Source organism: Sylvia atricapilla, chromosome 5 (genome assembly GCF_009819655.1).
Source record: "Sylvia atricapilla isolate bSylAtr1 chromosome 5, bSylAtr1.pri, whole genome shotgun sequence".
NCBI lineage: Eukaryota > Metazoa > Chordata > Aves > Passeriformes > Sylviidae > Sylvia > Sylvia atricapilla.
This window is the reverse complement of record NC_089144.1, coordinates 15994608-16012527: the sequence shown is the minus strand read 5'-3', so window position 1 is coordinate 16012527 and position 17920 is coordinate 15994608. Positions and strand designations below refer to the sequence as shown.

The window sequence follows — 17920 nt, the reverse complement described above, 5'->3', positions numbered from 1 at the left end:
ACTTGAGCAAATCTGCTGTGTGACCTTGGCTTCTGCTTGGCCATAGACCCTTCTCACTGAATGGGTGAGCAAGAGCTGAGACCCAAACTGATAAATAATACTGCTATATGATCACTGTCCAGAAACATGGATAAAGGGAAGGAGAAGGAAATCCATTCCAGGAAAGTTGAGAGAACCTTTCCTAATCAGACACCTCTATGATAAAGCTTTATTTTAATTTTTTTTTTTTTTTTTTTTTTTTTTTTTTTTTTTTTTTTTTTTTTTTTTTCTGATGAGCTGCGGCACAGTCCTGGGCTCTGAAGTGCCAGGGTTGTGAAAGTCTCAGTATTGCACAAGACTCCCAGGGTGCAGCCCACGGTATAACAAATTAGCATGGCTTCTACCAAAGTGTCAGTGATTGACAGATGATGGGTTGGAGCTGACAGCGCAGCATAGCTGAAGCTGCTTCTCCACTGCCTGAGCAGCTGAGCTCAGTTTTTCCCTACCTAAAAGAAAAGCGAGTCCAGTCCACATTTCCCTTCTCATTGGGTTATTGATTGCTCTCAGCACAGCGTGTGCCATGGAGGGATTCTCTCCAATTTAAGCAGAATATGGCTGGACTGTTAAAACAAATGTGAGAACTTTGCTTTGGAAACATCAGAGTTTGGTTAATAGATGTTGAAGGCACATATGGCTCTAATTAAGAGTAGGAAAGACAAGAGATCTCAGCAGGTTGTGATGAGGGTGGGTAAGAAAAAAGCTCTCTCAAGTGTGAGGCAGAAGAGCACCAGAACAGCATCCCTACTGCAAGGGGAGGCAGGGGAGCCTCATGGGAGCCCCCACAAGGTTTGAATGGATCTTTATTGGCCTCTCCTATGCTGTGCTACATTCAGCCAGACATTTAGCTGTCTATTCCTGGTACTCTGTACAGTAATGAAAGCATGTTTGCAGAAAGGGAAGAAGGGGGGGAAAAGGGTGAAGAAAGCTGCCAGAATTTCCTGCAGAGGCCCAGAATGCCATCTGCCCAAGAGAAAACGTTCACTCCTGATTTTAAAGATTCATGTGAAAAATCCCCTACCTTGCTGGCTTTCATTTTTGTCCATTATCTGGCCATGATGGGAATCACTCCTTCCTGCCACAGTCTTTGGTGTTGGTCTGCAGTACCTTAATGCTGCTGCTGGAGTATGGAGCCACCAACTGGTGCCATGTTTCTCCTGTTCTTGTGGAAAATTAAATTATCCCTCTCTCCTTCCCACAGCTTTGCTATAGGTGACATGATAAAGAAAAAGACCTGCATGGCCTTGAGCCCATCCTCTAGCAATCCTCCAAGATGCCAGACAGAAAAGCAGAAAAAGTGTTTCCCTTTAGGAGTTATTGAAAAAAGCTATTTTGAAACAAAATATCTATAGTGCAACACGGTCTTTGACTCATTAAGGCTTTGTGGGGAGGGTTTCAGCAAAAGATGTTGTTTAGAGTATGCTTGTTACAGTGGCATTCCAGTGAGGAATCAGTGGAGAATATAGCAATAGCCAATGGAGGGGCTGATGCTGGTTAAGAACACTTTTATATTGTAACTGGAGTGAAGTATGGATTTTGGCCTCATTTTCCTCATCTGGGAATTTAATAGTTATTGGCTTCCTGAAAAACTGAGCAGTATCTTGGGTACATTTTTATTATCTCCATATAGGATTCATATACATGTTCTTCTTTCTGTGAAGTAAAGAAAACTGTGATTGGTCTGCTTAGTAGTGCTAGAAGAGAAAACATTATTTTTTCCCCTTTAGTGTACTCTTGAATTCAATAAATGTGAGGAGAAAAAACCACTAAGAAAACATAGAGAGAAAAAGTTGTTTTGGTTACTTTGCAACAATCAGTTCAAAAGCAGAATTCAGCATTATGACAGAAACACCATTGAATTGCATCTCTTGTCACACAGAATATTCATTGTGAAATCCATCACCTTTTCCTCTTCAGCAGTCACTAGGCAGGTAGCTTGAGGGTTGCTGACACCATCTGCAAAGGAGAGTGATCCCCTGTGGAAGTCCAGTGCCAACAGGCCTCGAGCAGAGCAGAGGTGCTGCAGGTGCACCTTGGGGTGTGAGAGCTGGCCAGAAAAGTCTTACTGCTAACAGAGGGGGGAGATGGCTTCAGTCCCTGACTGACAAATCTGGAACTATAACTCATTTTACATCCACAGTGTAAGGTCTAGATCAAGACAGTGCTTCCCAGTTCCCATAGCCCAGGAAATGGCCTGTTCCGTGTGCCTGTGTTTGGAGCTCCACTATGGGATCCTCTGCCTGCAGTTTAAGCCCCAGTGATGGGCTTAAATATGCCAGGCTGGGCAGAGGCAGGATTGAGGCTTGTATAAATTCCAATCACTTTTATGCTGCACTTGTTCACCCAAGACAAATGATATTTTGTCCCTGTGTGAAAATAAAGCTTGATGAAAACTGGTGACACAGGGAAATTTTCAGCTTGTCCTGATTTCTCTTGCATTCATTCCATTTCTTGGAAGTTGACTGAACCATCCCTGATGCTTGACTCAGTTTACTTATTCCAGTTCTCTCTGTGCACAATGGGAGAAGGTTATTGCACAGGTTTAAACAAGTGCTCAGTCTTGACCAAATATTAATGGTGGAAGATGTACAGTACAAAGTCAGCTACAAGCGTTTTCTTCGACAACTATTTACACATACAGGCAACACCAAAATTACTTCAAAATAGCCTCCTTCTTAAAGGATACAGAGATAATTGCATCCAATCTCTTACATGAATGAAACCACATTATTGATAATCGCTTCTATGATAGTATTGAATGTCTGGGTTCAGTTTAGATTTAAGCAGAGGGTGTCAATGGGTACAAAAAGTACTCTTAACATCAAAGTGTATAATGATCACATTTTATCGCTGTCATTCTTGGTCAGTGCTGAGGAACTGACTTAGAGGTTTACTCTCTTTTCCTTTATCCAAATTATTATTTTCTCCTCCTATTTTCTTCTATTTCTTTGTCTTTTTTTTTTTTTTTTTTTTTTTTTCGACCCCACACTCTCTCTATTCTCCTCTGCTGTTGTTTTGAGAAATGGGTAGATGTGGGAGGGGGAGGACTTACCCATCTAGTTACATATGCTGCCATCATCAGTGAATTTGCAGCACTGTCTTTGGACTGGGCAGACATTTCCAACCTCTCATTGTCTTGTCAGAGTTTGCAGGTGTCTTGGGGCAAAGTCCTTTGAGTTGTCATGTCAAGTGAAGCACAGTTCCTTCTTGGCATTAAATTTACTTGCACAGGGAGAATGTAATTTTTTTACATACAGTTATAGAGACAGCAGTTATGTTTATATGCTGTATCCAAAGAAGGTGCCTGGTTAACTGCTACACCTCCAAACCTCCTGTTCCTTGTTGTGGACTGTTGAGACTAAGAACAGCAGGGTAAAAAAGTGTTTGTGAAAGGCTGGCATTGGTGCCAGGGGAAAGCTTGTCCTAGAGAGTACAGATACAATAAAGAAGGCTTTGAATTTCTTCTTAGTTCTTTCAGTATAAATAAAAGAATTCCAATGAGTTGATCTGTCTAGAATTGAAGAAAAACAGTGGAATATTACAAAATAAAGAATCAGTTCTGCAAACAAGTACATGAAGAGGAGGCAGAAAATAATGTCTCTCAGGTATTGAGCCTGTTCTTGCTGTCAGAAAGCTCATCTGAATGCTCAGAGCTCTGTGCTGGGTGTCCCCCTGCCATGGAAGCAGCACCTCCTGAAGGAGCAGGGCTGTCATCAGCACAGCCCTGACAGCAAATTGAAATGAAGAGCAAAATCCAGCCCTCTGCAAGCCAAGATCCCGACTGATGCAAAGATTACTGTGAGTGTTACCCTTCCCTGTGAGTAGAAATTTACTGCACAGCTATATGTGTCTATGTATGTATGTGATGATACTATATGTAATTTACAGTGTCACCTGTAAATACATTGACTCACACTCCCAGATTACCACACACCAGTGACATTCAGTGACCTCAGCTCCTGGTTTTCTCTCTTTAACCCTTTTTGCATTTGCTCTGTGGCTACACAGTGAGACATATGAAGTCTCAGTAATTTTATAGAAGGATGCATGAGATGGATGATACAAATGTACATGTTATTTCCCACGAGAAACACTTCATTTTGGCCAAAAATATTATTCTCTTTGTACAGGTTCTTAGAGGAAAGATCTTGTAAGCAGCAAGACCATCTGTTCTCTGCCTCAGTATGTGTAACCAGAAACACACCTGAGGGGAAAGTGAATACTTGGGATCAAATCTAATGTACCTGAATAAAAACTATTAAAGACTGGAGATGAATGGAATGGAATGGAATGGAATGGAATGGAATAGAATAGAATAGAATAGAATAGAATAGAATAGAATAGAATAGAATAGAATAGAATAGAATAGAATAGAATAGAATGTTGGGGATGCTTTGTATCTGTTGCAGGACAGGTGAAATAAACTAGTAAATTAAAAAGCTTACATTAAGACAACACACAGCTGTGTCAAAAAATCAATTACTTTTTTTAATGTTTCCTACAATTGATAACCAGTGTGTTGGGCCCTGATAATTTGGTATAGAGGCAAACCAGAAAGTGTGATCAATAATCAAAAGCTGCTCCATTGATCCTTACCATTGATCTGCCCTGAAATGATTTTGTCACTGAAAGTTTGAGTGAAAGAAATATCTACATAACAAAACAACAAAAAAATTGCTGTTTATTTGTTCCACTGTGGGAGAGAAGAGGTGGAGGAACTCAAGCAGACATCTTATTTTCTTCTCAGCCATGCTACAAAATGCCATGTCACCCTTTTTACACATTAAATAGCAGTTAGTAAAAATAGTTGCCAAAAATTCTGGCAGCACACAATTGCACTTAAATGCTTTAGACAGATTAGAATTCTATACACTCATTATTCACCATTTCCTAATTTAAAACCCAAAATATCTGTTCTCTATCCCATCTCAAGCACAAGGCTTTACAGCTGCATGCTCTTGTCACTTCCAGCTTTCCCATCTGTTGCTGCAGAGCAATGATAAATGAAGTTTCAATGCCATCATAAAAGCAGGCTTATCATTTTGACACAAAACAAGACTTAGATAACAAAAAATAATTATAACGTGCTCTTGGTTTTGGAATGAAATATTTTTATGACTTCAGAGGGAGGTTCAAAGCATGGAAAAAATGATATGTCAGAAATTAGAAAAAGAGCAATGAAAACTGAATTCCTTAGAATACATAAAGGAACAAATTTTTTGAAGACAAAAAGCTTCTAAAATTTCTTGAAAACAAAACGTAATTTTGGGACTTTGTTTGATGTTTGATGTTGAAATAGGATGTCGGGTATCATCATGCATCTCAAGTGTTGCATTTCTCGCTTGGTATAACAGATTCCAGTTTCATTCTGTTTGATAAATAAGCTGTGAATATGTTATAATACTGATAAAGCAGTGCTTTCCATGATGGAGAAAACAGAGAGGATAATAAGCATGTGAAATATCTTGAATGATGTTCATTAAAGGATGACATTTCTGCTCAGTGACATGCCAGGCTTGGTTTGACAGAGGAGTAACAAAAAGCTGATGAGGAAAACCTACATTTTTATGCCAGACTTACCAACTTGTCTAAGATACTGCAACATTCTTCCAAAGACACCCAGAGCTTTCACTACATTCACTTCATAATTTGTACTTGTACTAAGGCATATAATTTGAAAAGATAAACAAAATCTGGTGTAAAATCCTCTTATGGTGGAAGTGTACCATGTTAGCCAGCATGATGGCTATAGATGGCCTTTTTTTTTCTCTTGGAGGGGAAGGATAAAGTTAAATGAAAAGAAAATGGTCAGTAAGTATCATTTTAACTATGTAAATTAAAGAGCTCCTGCTTCAGACCTTTATTAAAGCTATTTTGTAAATATAGATGTAATTGTTTTGAAAAAATATATTCATTCAGTCTTTCAGTTTTTGTGGAGTATCACCTTTCCTCCTTCCCAAGACAGTTTATGCCAATAAGTCCTTTTTCAAAGCATGATTTGTTTCTGGTCTCCATCCAGCCTCATCTGTTAGATCCGACAGTTCCACCTAGAGAAACATTCCCCTTCTGTGGACATCTGCAGAATATCAGCAGATCTGTTCTTTTCACTTTGGCATTACTGAAACAGATTGCCTCTCTCCCTCCGTCAGGCTTCCCGGATTTAAGCACCTTGTCGTGCAGTCCATTCCAGGCATGAGTCATTTACAGCAGCAGAGATGTGCAGAAGCAATCCTCCTGGCCACAGCCAGTGACTGTACCCGTGCAGCAGAACTGCATCTGTTCCATCACATTTAAGCCCACACAGGACCCATAAAGTTTAGCAAGCGTTTGTCCTCAGGATGTGAGTGTGGAAATGGTGGGGCACGCACCGGAACAGGAGCTGCTGGAGCCAAGGGAGCTACAAGCCTGAGGACCACATGTGTTAAATGCTGAGTTTAGAGAACACTCATCCCTTGTGAGGAGAGGCTACAGTGCTGAAATTGGCTCTCTGATATCACAGGCTGTCAGGTGCCATTTTCAGTAAATTATGCTAATTTTTTTTATTATGGCAGTTGAGAAGAAGTCAGTTTTAAACAGAGATGTAGTCAAATAGAGGGGATAGCTGGACTCAAGAGACCTGATATTTTAGATGAACAAAAGAGACTATATACTTATGTGTACTGCTTTTCATCTTCAAGAAATCACAATAATTTTGCGGAACCAATAAGCTGATATGAGCTGCAAACAAACAAAATTTCATGCACTACTAACATGCAGCAATTTCTGAATGACATTTCGCACATGGCAGACTGTAGCCAGCAAATGCACAGAACAATAAACCAAAAAGTTAACAGACCTAACAAAATCTTTCCCAGGAATCTGCTCACTGTTTTGAATGAATATGTGCATTATTCAACAGAGCTGGCAAACTCCATCCAACAGGGAGCTGCATTTAAAAGCAAGAACTGTTTAGTGATGTGTCCCAAAAAAGTATTTCAATCTCTTATGCACATGTAGATGACCATTTCAATATTAAAAAAAGAGGAAGAAAAAAAAAAAAAAAGGCATTTATTTTGACTACACTTTTTGGCTAAAAACATGGGCTGTATTCTTCTTCTTGCCCCCCACGATATGCCCCATCTCATCTTGCCCCTTTTAAGTTCTTCTCTCTGAGATTTATTTTCTTTTCACAGAAAAAGAAAAACTCCTTAGTAGGAACAACCAAGCAGAGGGAATTATATTCAAACTTCAGATTTCTGCAGAACTTCTGATGGTTTGTGCAGAGTTTTCTCTGGTTGTGAAATATGCTTGTGCTCAAATTTAAAACAGATTGTTTTAGATATGCTAGTCATGATCTTAGTTATCCAAAGTAATAATGCAAGTTCTGGACATTAGACCAAACTGTGTCAGAAATATTAAATTTCTTTTTCTGCATTACTAAATTAGGTAATCTAAGTTGGTTAAAAAAAAATAAAAAAGGTGATAAAAATCAATTTATCCATAACGGCACTTTCAAGCTGTGTTTTATAATTGGAAATAGCTGTATGATTCCAGTGTATCAAGTTAGAATGTACTGCCAAGATATCTCTTGTCAATCATCTAATTCAGATATTCTTTTATCTTTAAAAGTAATGGATTTTATATCTTTACCAGAAGTTTTGAGTTGATTCTTTTGTTCATTCATTGCACTCTGGTTGCCAGAAACAAACAGATCTCAGTTCTATTTTGCTAGGTCCTATACAAATACTGTAGCTACTGCCTAACTGAACCAAGAGGCTTGTAGTGGAGTCTACAGGGTTATTTTCTTATATCATGAATGCTATTCAATTGTGAAATCCAGAATGGACTGGCTTCTAAAGTTCTGAGCCAACCAATATTTATAATCAGTGGATTAATGCAAGTATAGACTTGAGAAGAATGACTTGAGGGAAAAACGACTGTGGAGAAAACTTGTCACAACTATCCATTCCCTAACAATATTTTTCATTTAATTTCCCTATTTATCATCTGTGTTTTCCTAAGCCGTGATTGTTTCAAGTTTCCTGCCTTGTCTGGTCTCAGTTCCCTGCCATCTCCCCTCAGCCTCATCTCAGCTGCTGGTTGCACAACACTGCTGGAACTGTGGCTCACACCTTAGAGGACATCGCTAAAGAGTTCAAAGAGCCTTGAGAAACTTCACAGGCCAGAGCCAGCTAAAGGAGAAAGTAATATTGTGAGACAGAGAAAACTAGCACCTACAGGATTTAAGGTTTAAAAATCACACCAAGATAAGGCATTAAATAAAAATATTTTTTAAAAACCCAACCAAACAAAAGACAAGCAAACAAAAAACCCAAACAAGCCAGAGAGTTGCAACATGGCAACTCAGCACTGGCAAGATGTGACCAGGGAGTGGTGTAGCTCAGCTATCCCTTCTTCATTAGCCACATTTCTCATGAATTATAACTTAGGGATGACCAGATGAACAAGAGATGATAGCATTTTATTTCTACTTTCACTTTTTCAACATTTGAAATTCAGCAGGTCATGGGTTCGTTTTCATGCTTCAGGAGAAATTAATGAGGTTGTCTGCATCTGCAATATAGAAATAGTAATTTGTTAATGATTCTGCAATAGAACAACTTACAGGTTGTCAAAATTTAAAATGCATAAAACAAAGCAAAATATTAAAATTAAAATAAGTCTGGTGATCTTTGAGAAGCTTTCAAAGAAATGCAACATGAGAATACTCTTTTGTCAACCTTTTCCACTGACTTGGCTGTAGCTAGTGAGTCAAAGATAAGGGGCAGTTGCTTTAGGAAGTTGGGGCTCCTCCAGAGATTGCTATGATTCTGATTCACCCAGGAGCTGTTTCAGTACAGTTTTTTCACAGAGTCATGATCCAAAGCTCTTTCAAGGGTTTTTCACATCCAGTAAGATGTAGACTGGGCAGTCACAGCTTCTACTGGCAGCCTAGAATGTGCCAAATGCAAAACAACGTGTAAATGTACAGAGATCTGAATGGAAGAGATCTGAATGCCATGGAGGAAAATGGCAATGAGGAAGAGGAGGTGGAATTAGGAAAATGAAAGGAGCATTAAGAGGAGTAAGGAAAGATGAATAAATAGCAGATGAGGAGGGAAGCTGAGGGAAATACAGTGTCCAAGTCCTGGTTCTGTTTTCAGCCAGAATTTGTGTCTTGAGACCTGCTGTCTTTGTACTGGTACTACAACCCAAAAGTTTCACTGCGAGCATAAGGCTTGTACTGCTGGAAGCTTATTGCTGCAGTTGTGCAAATATTTTGTTTCAGTGAGGACAATTCTATCAATTCAAAATAAGCAGAAACAGATTTTTATTCAAAGTTTTAAAAAAGGTTATTTTAAAACTATTTTTTAGATCAAATAAGGTCTTTCATTCGTATTTTCTAAGTGGAAGATTATAAATTTTAAAGTGAAATCTAATACATGTTGGAAAGATCCATTTTCTACTTAATATGTATATTGTATGTTTCAGTCTTGCTGAATACATTTCTTTTCTGAAAGAAAAAAAGAAGAAACACTGCATCAATATCTAAAATTGTTTCAGGAAAAGGTTCCTAGATCTAACCCTAAAGCAGCAAGATCTGCTTTGTAGCAAGCTGAGAGAAAACAAGCTTAGTAGGGCCTGTACTAGAAAAAAATTTTATTAGCACCATTTGAATAACATGAACTCTTCCCTTTCCTTCACAGTTTTTCACTGCCTCTCCAGAGATACATATTCATACAGTTAAACTTTTACTGGTCTTACTTTCCTTTTGGTTACTTCAAAGTAAATTGTTTCTACTAGCAGATCAAGAGGCATCTCTATCTATCCCTAAAAATTTGCATCCAAAGGAATTTATGAAGTAGAGTAACCACTCAGTAGATTTTTCCACCCTCCCTTTTAAACAGCTACATTAGGGGAACCTTTTCAGTGTAGATAAGAATTAAGTATGTAATGAAAGTATCCCTATTCATGTAGTGTTTCACTTGCAAATAACTTTCAAGAGAAAGTTACATCTTAGTGATTACTTTGAGCCTTAAAGTATTGTATTAACATAACAATGGCACAGCAGTTTTGTATAAACTCTCTTAAAAGTACCTCCCAGAGGCACATTTAGGTCACGCTATGTATTTAAACAGTAGATTTAGTAATAATGATAACAACTTAAATATAAAGCATCACATATACAGCTATCCTTCTGTTTAAATTTCCTTCTCTTCCTTTATGCTATTCGATGCAAAAAGCTGAAAAAGTACTGCACAGCTGTTTTTTATCACTTTAGTGTCACTCTGAACAACGTTTGTTGAAATCCCAGTCTAAAAAACCAAGTAGGTGTTTTTTCAAAGGATGAAATTTTCAAATCATTGAAATCTGCATTAGAAGAATTACATAAAGTAATTCCCAGCCTCATTAGTTTATGATCTAAACAGGCATAGAAAAACACTCCTGCATAGTGGATAACATGATGTTTTACAACCATTATTACAGAAGATTATTGAAAGGAAACCTATTTGCTTTTCAAAACTTTCACAAAAAAAAATATTCAGCAAGTAAGTAGATGCCTTAATGTCTTCAACACTAGTGCAGGCATTGAACTAACAGGTGGGAAAAGAGTCCCGAAAATCAAATCATGAGCACTGAAAATAGAAACAGCCCCAGTCTGAGCAGCTTGCAACCCAAACATGTGCCCACCACTGCTGGTGAACGCTGTGCTTACAATATTGTAGTTTGCCTCTGCCACAAAATTGCACTTTCATTGCATGTTTCTTGGATAATTGCTTTGAATAGTAAGAAATTCCGTTGACATGTTACAGGATATTGTCAGCTGTAGCTATTAGAGGCTGTTCTCAAGCGATGTCTCCTTTGGAATCATTATATTTATATTTTAACACTTCTTAGAGAAATGAAGTGTCATAATATTTCATAATCACTTAGTCATTATCATAATAGGCACAAAATGGGATGGCTGATAACATACAGAGAACTGTGAGGCAGTATTGCATATGTGATGGTTTGGAAACAGTGACTTGCTGAGATTATATATCCCATTGGTACTTTTTTCTTTAGACAGAAGTCTCAAAAACAAAAGACTGCATTTTATGGAAATTGAAGTGCAGATGATCAGCTTAATCCAAAGAGGAGGGCAGAAACAGGAAAAAAAATTAAAAATTATAAAAGTCTAAAATTTAGACTATCCAGAGAAGATAGATTTTAGTTTCTTAATTAAATTTTGTAGACAAAGTACAACAAAAGACCTGCTGTCAAATTCAGTCAAGCATATCACATCCAGGATCTCTGGTTGGTGCTCCTCACAAGAATTCCAGGCATGAGTGGTCTATGAGTAATCTTGGCCAGTGGTTTAACCAGTTTTCAGATTTTTTTTTAAATGGACTGATAATTTCAATTGGTTTATCAGAGTCTTTTCCCAGACTTTGCTTTTGGTAGTGAAAATTCAGAACAAATTGTGTTGAAAGGAAGACTTCTGGGAGAAGTCAGAGGCACAAAGAAGCCCCAAAACATGGATAAGAGCTCTATGTGTTACCTCCCATAAAGAAGGAAACACAGTTAATTGTGCATCAGTATTAAGAGGCTAGAGCTGATATATGGCAATCACCTAAAGAAAAATACTGTAAATGTTTGCCTCTGTAATAGTTACACAAAGCAGACTATATATAACAGATGAAGATTGGTATAGTGAGTGGGTTCTTTATGAATTAGTTACCAGGATTTTAACAACAGTTTTCATAGTTCTCTGGGGATAACTTATTATGAAATGTTAGTATTAAAAAAGACATCCCCAAAGACTTAGATAATTAGCATTTTAATTGGTAAACCAGTAGAAAATCTATTGTCTGAATTGTTAAAAAATAACTTTTCATTCAAGTGTACCAGTCACAGACTAAACTTTTCCTGTAACAGTTATTGGCTGGATAAAATTTTCCTTTAGTGCTGGTGGCATGGCAACAGATCTGCAAATACTGCAGTACAACTTTATTTATAAGTGAGTTTTTTCTCCATATATTCCTGTTCAGTGAATGCCGGATAAGTTACTGATGTGCTTTCTCCAGAGTAAACAACACTTAAAGCCAATAGGTCAAATGTCAGAGTTTAATCTAATTGAATGGATTGGCCAATTAAGCTGGTATACACAAATGTTTCTTCAAGATTTTTTTATGCAGTTGTCACACACATTCAGACACAGCTCTTGCTCTATCTGTAACCTGTCAAGAACTCCTTAATTTGCCATGTTAGGGCAGGCACTAAATCTAGGACAACATGCCTTTGTGTGGTGGGAAATTATTAAATGGGAGAACATGAAGAATCTAAAATAAAGGTTAATGCTTGATATACCAGACCCCACAATGTACACTCAGTAAATGTTTAGCCCTTTGGTTTAAAAATTGATACTATATAATGCTATTGTTGATTGCCTGTAAATGGGCAGAGCTAAGGTATTGCAGAAACCTTGACTTACACAGGTAGCCCTGAACTGGATGCAGAAGAAAGGATGGGCTGCATCATCTTTAATCACTTGGCTCTGAGAGGAGGATTGTTCTAGTGGTAGATAATCTGGAGTCCATGGAAATCTATTTGCAAATTGTTATAAAGTATTCTTTATATTGTAATTTATTATATATTATATCCAAAGTAATATATAAAAAAAAATATTAAACCCAAGGATATTGACTTTCTGTAGTCACAGTAGCAAGAGTCATTATATTGATGAATTTTGTCACTACCCATTTGCATGATGACTAAATATTAAAAACAGTATTAGGCCAGGATAGATTATGTGGATCAGACTGTGACAATATACTGTCATATCAAAGTGCCTCTATTACAGTCACAGGAAAAGCTTACCAAAGCTCTTTTTGTTATCCACAGCTCTAGAATTTCACAGAAGTAACTACAATGTTGTTTCATCCAAGCAAGTTTTGATTAGCCAGTGCTTCTGCAAAGAGCTGGTACTGCAGCAGTGGGGAACTCAGTGTATTTCAGGTGACAATCCCTGTTTGGAAAGTTTGATATCTGGCTCCTAAGCAGATCCAGAGAGCTGCAGCTGGAACAAACCTACATGATGCCGGGTTTAGCTGTGCTGTGCTGTAGACACAATAGAAATTGCAAGTGAGGAACTGTGGCGCTTTGGTAAAATTATCTTGAAGCCACTTATGTAAGTTTAATTAGGGTGTCTCAGAGTCGTTGGAGGCAGACACTGTAGATGCTGATCTGCAGAGTGAAGCAGGCAAGTCTAGCCTGTTCTCCACCACGTACAAAGACAAGAACAGGATGGAGGAGGTGGTACAAATATCTCTCAGGAAGAATTCATGTCAGCGGATTTTGGGGTAGGCGTGGGAAGTTCATCATTTCAGCGGACAGCATGTTGGGAGTTGAGGAAGCACTGCACCACACTTCTGTGAAATGCCATACTATGTTTAACTATCTTTGCTGGTGAGAACCTGGGACAAGATGCAGCAAGAACTGGGGAGATCTTTATTGAGCCCACCAAGTGTGGTGCAAAGGTCTCTGTACAAGTAGAAAAGTAAATCAGAATTCTTTGTGAGGACTCTGAAGTACTACTGAGAGATTCTGGTCCCTCTAACACACACATTTTCCAAAAGCAGCTAGGAAGGCTGCACAAGGAATTCAGTTCTCATCTTGGTGTTTTCTAACGTGGCAGTTGGACTTTGCAAAGTAGTAATTTTGGGGCAGGCTCTGTGTGTGTGTGTGAACATTCTCAGATGTCTTGTGACTTCAGGTTGATGTACCTCAAAAGAATGTGAAGCTCTTATTCACTTCTTATTCTCAGAATCTTTCTCTCTTTTCTTGAGGTTAAACATATAACAGCCAAGTTGTATAATATACCCATAATAGTAATTTTTGACACGTTTTGAGCATGTCTGGATACAAGATATGTTAAACCATATGGAAAGAAGAGATTTTGCAAATTTTTAGGGGTTTTGGGGGGTTTTTTTACAAAATTGATTTTTTTTTTTTCCTCACAGAACTTTGCTTCCATTTTGCTAGGGCCTAGTCACTTCAGCATCTTATTTATAAGCTGTTTCTGAACTCTGCTACAACATCTTCCTTTCAAGATATGAAAAGAAGTTTTCAACAAAGCCTGTCAACAAGCAGAAATGTAATGAAAATGAGGTGATTTAGGTGAGAACATTTTGGCTTTAAGCAGTATACCTGGCAATCTCAGTGTGTCTGTAATGATGTTTACTGTGGAGGGAATACTTTCTATTAATGCACCATTCTTCACAATATGCATCATCTGTGAAACACATCTCTAGGTTGGTCTTCATTCCCCAGAGACCATCGTGGTTCTTGATGGAGTAGAGACACAGTACAAATCCTGGAGTGCTGTCAGGCACTGCCCTTGGAAAATGACCCTAATTTAAACAAAAATTATTTTCACCTTGAAAACCAAGAATGAATATCTAAACATTCAGAAAAAGTAGCTAGAAATTTTTCTCTACAGATGTTGCCTCTGACCAGAGGCCCATGAGACTGAGCTCCTGTCACATTCCTCATATACAAGTGGGGACTGAAGTCTGGTTTTCACTGCAGAGGCAGCAGAAATAGAAGGAATTTAGATGCTCTCATACAATTTTTTGTTTTTACATGAGCCTATAACTCATCGGTTTGTAGTAAGGAGATGAATCTTTACAGCTCTTATCACATTTCTCACTTTTTACAAATTAATTCAATTAAAGAGACACAAAGATCTTCAGCTATGGCGTCTCCTCAGCTTTCCTATATTTGAACCTGGTGTCTCTCACAGGTTCCTAGTAAGAGTCAGAGGTGGCTGTTTCTAAAATCTTGCAGCACATCTAAGAGGTGCCTGCATTTCTGTATCAAAAGTGACTGAATATTTTCTTGTTTTTTTGCCAGCAAGGATAATGCAGAACAGGGAAAAACTGTAGTGTAGTTTGTCCCATAGTAACATCCTGAGGGAAATGACACTAACCCATGTGACCAATGGTGGCAGACTTCATCACACATGATTAACTTATTTAAATTATTGTTATTAATTGCTTTATTGTCAGCTAATAAAAAATGTTACTGACCTTATGTGATTTGTCTTTTTAAATTAATTATTATTCCTGTGACTGCATAGCCTATAACATTAATTAAGGAATAAACATTTAAGGTTTCCCTCTCCATTATTTACTATAAAACTTAATGAAAATCAGAAATAAAAGGTATCTTCTGTTCCCCTTAACTTATGACAGCAAGCAGTTGTTTGCAGCTTGCTTTTGAAAAGGTAGGAGAGAGACAGAAAAGCTTTGTAATAAAGAAGCTTGTTTACAAAATATTGATTACAGGTAAAAAGAATATCTCACCATTCAAACGCAAGGGAAATGTTAGTTGTAATTTAATGATCCCTTTTAAAAGGTGCACATCAGAATCTTTCTCTCTCAAACTGAAAAGGGATGGGAAACTTTTCAAAGGTTGATGAGCTTTCTTTTGTGGAACTCATCAAACCTAGTCCTGAAACCTGCACTCCTGCTGAGTTTTTAACTTGATTTTCAATGCAAGTCATGTATGTGTGTAATTTTCACATGTTCACAGGGTTAAGTGTGTGCAGATCACTACAACCTCAGATGCACAAGATCTACCAGAACAGTTGTGGGGTGGTGAAGCCCTCATACAAATTACACTGCTTTTTAGTGGGCAGAGGAGGGATTTTTGTTTTGTTTTCTTTCAAATAGCATGGAATTAGGGCAGGAAGTATTGGATCATGTTGGATCATATTTGAGTCCTTTTTTCTTGATCTGCTGTTCTCACCAGAAAACAGTCAGGAGCATCTGTCAGAGATTCAGATGAATGCATTGCTTTGGTTTCCTGAAATAAACTGTAATAACTGCATTATCTTAGGGGAAAACTTATCTCAAATATTTCAAAAGTATGAGGTAAATACATTCTACAGAATTAAGCCCTATGGAGTTAGAAATTGTAACACTAGAGAATCACAGCTTCCCTGGAGAGCTTGTCTCTTTTCTGGCCAGGCACAGGCAAAAACAAAGGGGGAAAAAAGCAGAAGAAATAAAGCTGACACACAGCCTAAGTTCTCTTTTTTCCCACTTATGTGATCTACCTCAATTGCTTTCAGAATGTCTAAGCCAGAATGAGCACACTTTTCTGAAATGGAACACCAGGAAAACATATCCTGGCTCTAAGGCTGCTGTTTTTCTCTAATAAAAGCCAATGTCCCTTGGCATTCTCATCACTAAAATGTCACAGTGTAGAGCAGTGTATTAAAAGTACCTTTCTCAATTCTCAATTTAAATGTAAAGGGTCAGTTCTAAAAAAAAAAAAAAAAAAAAAAGAAAAAAAAAGAAAAAAAACCCAAAAAAAACAATCAACCAAAAGAAAAAAACCCAACCCAAACAAGCAACCAACCCATGCTGTAAAATTGCACAGGACTGGAGATAAATGCTTCAAAGGGCTCTTGGAAAGTTTAACACAGTATTCATGTGGAAGTGAAGGACCAAAACTGAAGTTTTGTTTAAGTGCTGATACTTGAATTGAAATTGCTTTTGTAACTTAAAATTACTGATGTATTTTTCAATAAAGGTAAATTGTGCAATATATGAAGTGTTCCTTCTTCTGCAGGCAAACTTGATTAGTACTTTGCCCCTCTGGATTAGAATGTTAAATTTCATTTTTTTTGCACCATGACCATGTCTGGCAGCTTTGGCTTTAGACTCCTGCGCTGAGGCTGACTTCTGGCTGTAAAACTCTGCTTGCTCATGAGTTAACCTCTTCTCAGAAAGCTCATTCTGTGGAAGGGATGCCTCCAACCCTGGCATTTGTGCAGCCAGGAAAGGTCCTTCCCTCTAGCCACACAGTCGGTCCCAGGATCCCCAGGCACATTTAATAGTGCTTTTTGCAGGAAAGATATTACTGTTAAGCATAATAATTTGAGTGAGTGAATTGCCAATGTTCATCACCCTATGAAGTCTACTGATATTTTTCAATTAAAAGAGAGACAGAAGGCTCAATGAATTTAAACTATTTGATATGAATGACACAGCTTCCTTTTAAATAAAGTAACTACGTTCCTGAGATTGGTATTTTTTCACTCCTATGCCAAATTGAACAAAGACAACCAGTGTTAAAAGATACTCTACATCTCTCTGTAATTCTGTTCCCTCTTATGTAGAATTTACCTACAGTATGAATTTATCTTTAAATTTCTAAGAGTTACTGCCAAAACAATTTATTGATGAAATGAGGATCCCTGGAAGGTCAATAGCTAACTATTTCAAAAAACATTAAAAAAAGCTTGCTTTTTACTTTTTCTACCTATTCCAAAATATCCACGATTTAACACTTTATTTACTTTGGAAATTATGCATAGATAGAAGCTGTCACTTTGAAAAGATGTAGGAGTCACTTATAAACAAATAAAATTTATAAAACCCCCTCTGTTGAATCAAATAAGTAAACTGAGATTAGAACAAAAGGTGCTTTATATCACCTGTGAAACTGTGTGCATGTCTTTGAGTTACATGGATTTTACTGCAAATTGAAATATATTCCCAAGGTGCCAAGCCCAAATTTGGGAGGTTTGCCGAAGCCCTGAGAACCCAAATGGGAGTGCAGTCCTTCCTTCTGTCCATGTGCAGGAACCCCACGGGATCCCAGCTCTGTGTCTGCCAGGATTTGGGAGCTGGAGCTATGCCTTGCTCAGGGTCCCAGCTTAGGCTCAGCTGGTCAGAGCATTGCCTCCAGCACTTCACCGCCTGGCAGCAGAGCCACAGGACAACCCTGTGGCCCATCTTCTCCAGGGATCCTCAATAGAGCAGAGAGAGGATCCCTGGAAGTGCTCAAGGCCAGCTGGATAGGGATCCCTGGACAAATTGATCCAGTAGGTGCCATCCCTGCTCACGGCAAG

At 38.0% G+C, this 17920-nt stretch overlaps 1 long non-coding RNA gene across 1 annotated transcript in view; it reads right to left on the bottom strand.

The window, feature by feature from the left end:
- Window positions 1-207: 207 nt before the first annotated feature.
- The window catches only part of LOC136361985 (uncharacterized), a 150646-nt gene continuing 132933 nt past the window's right edge, over window positions 208-17920 (bottom strand). The window contains exon 2 of the long non-coding RNA XR_010743709.1: window positions 208-268. This is a non-coding gene — a long non-coding RNA (uncharacterized lncRNA). The remainder of the gene's footprint in view (window positions 269-17920) is intronic.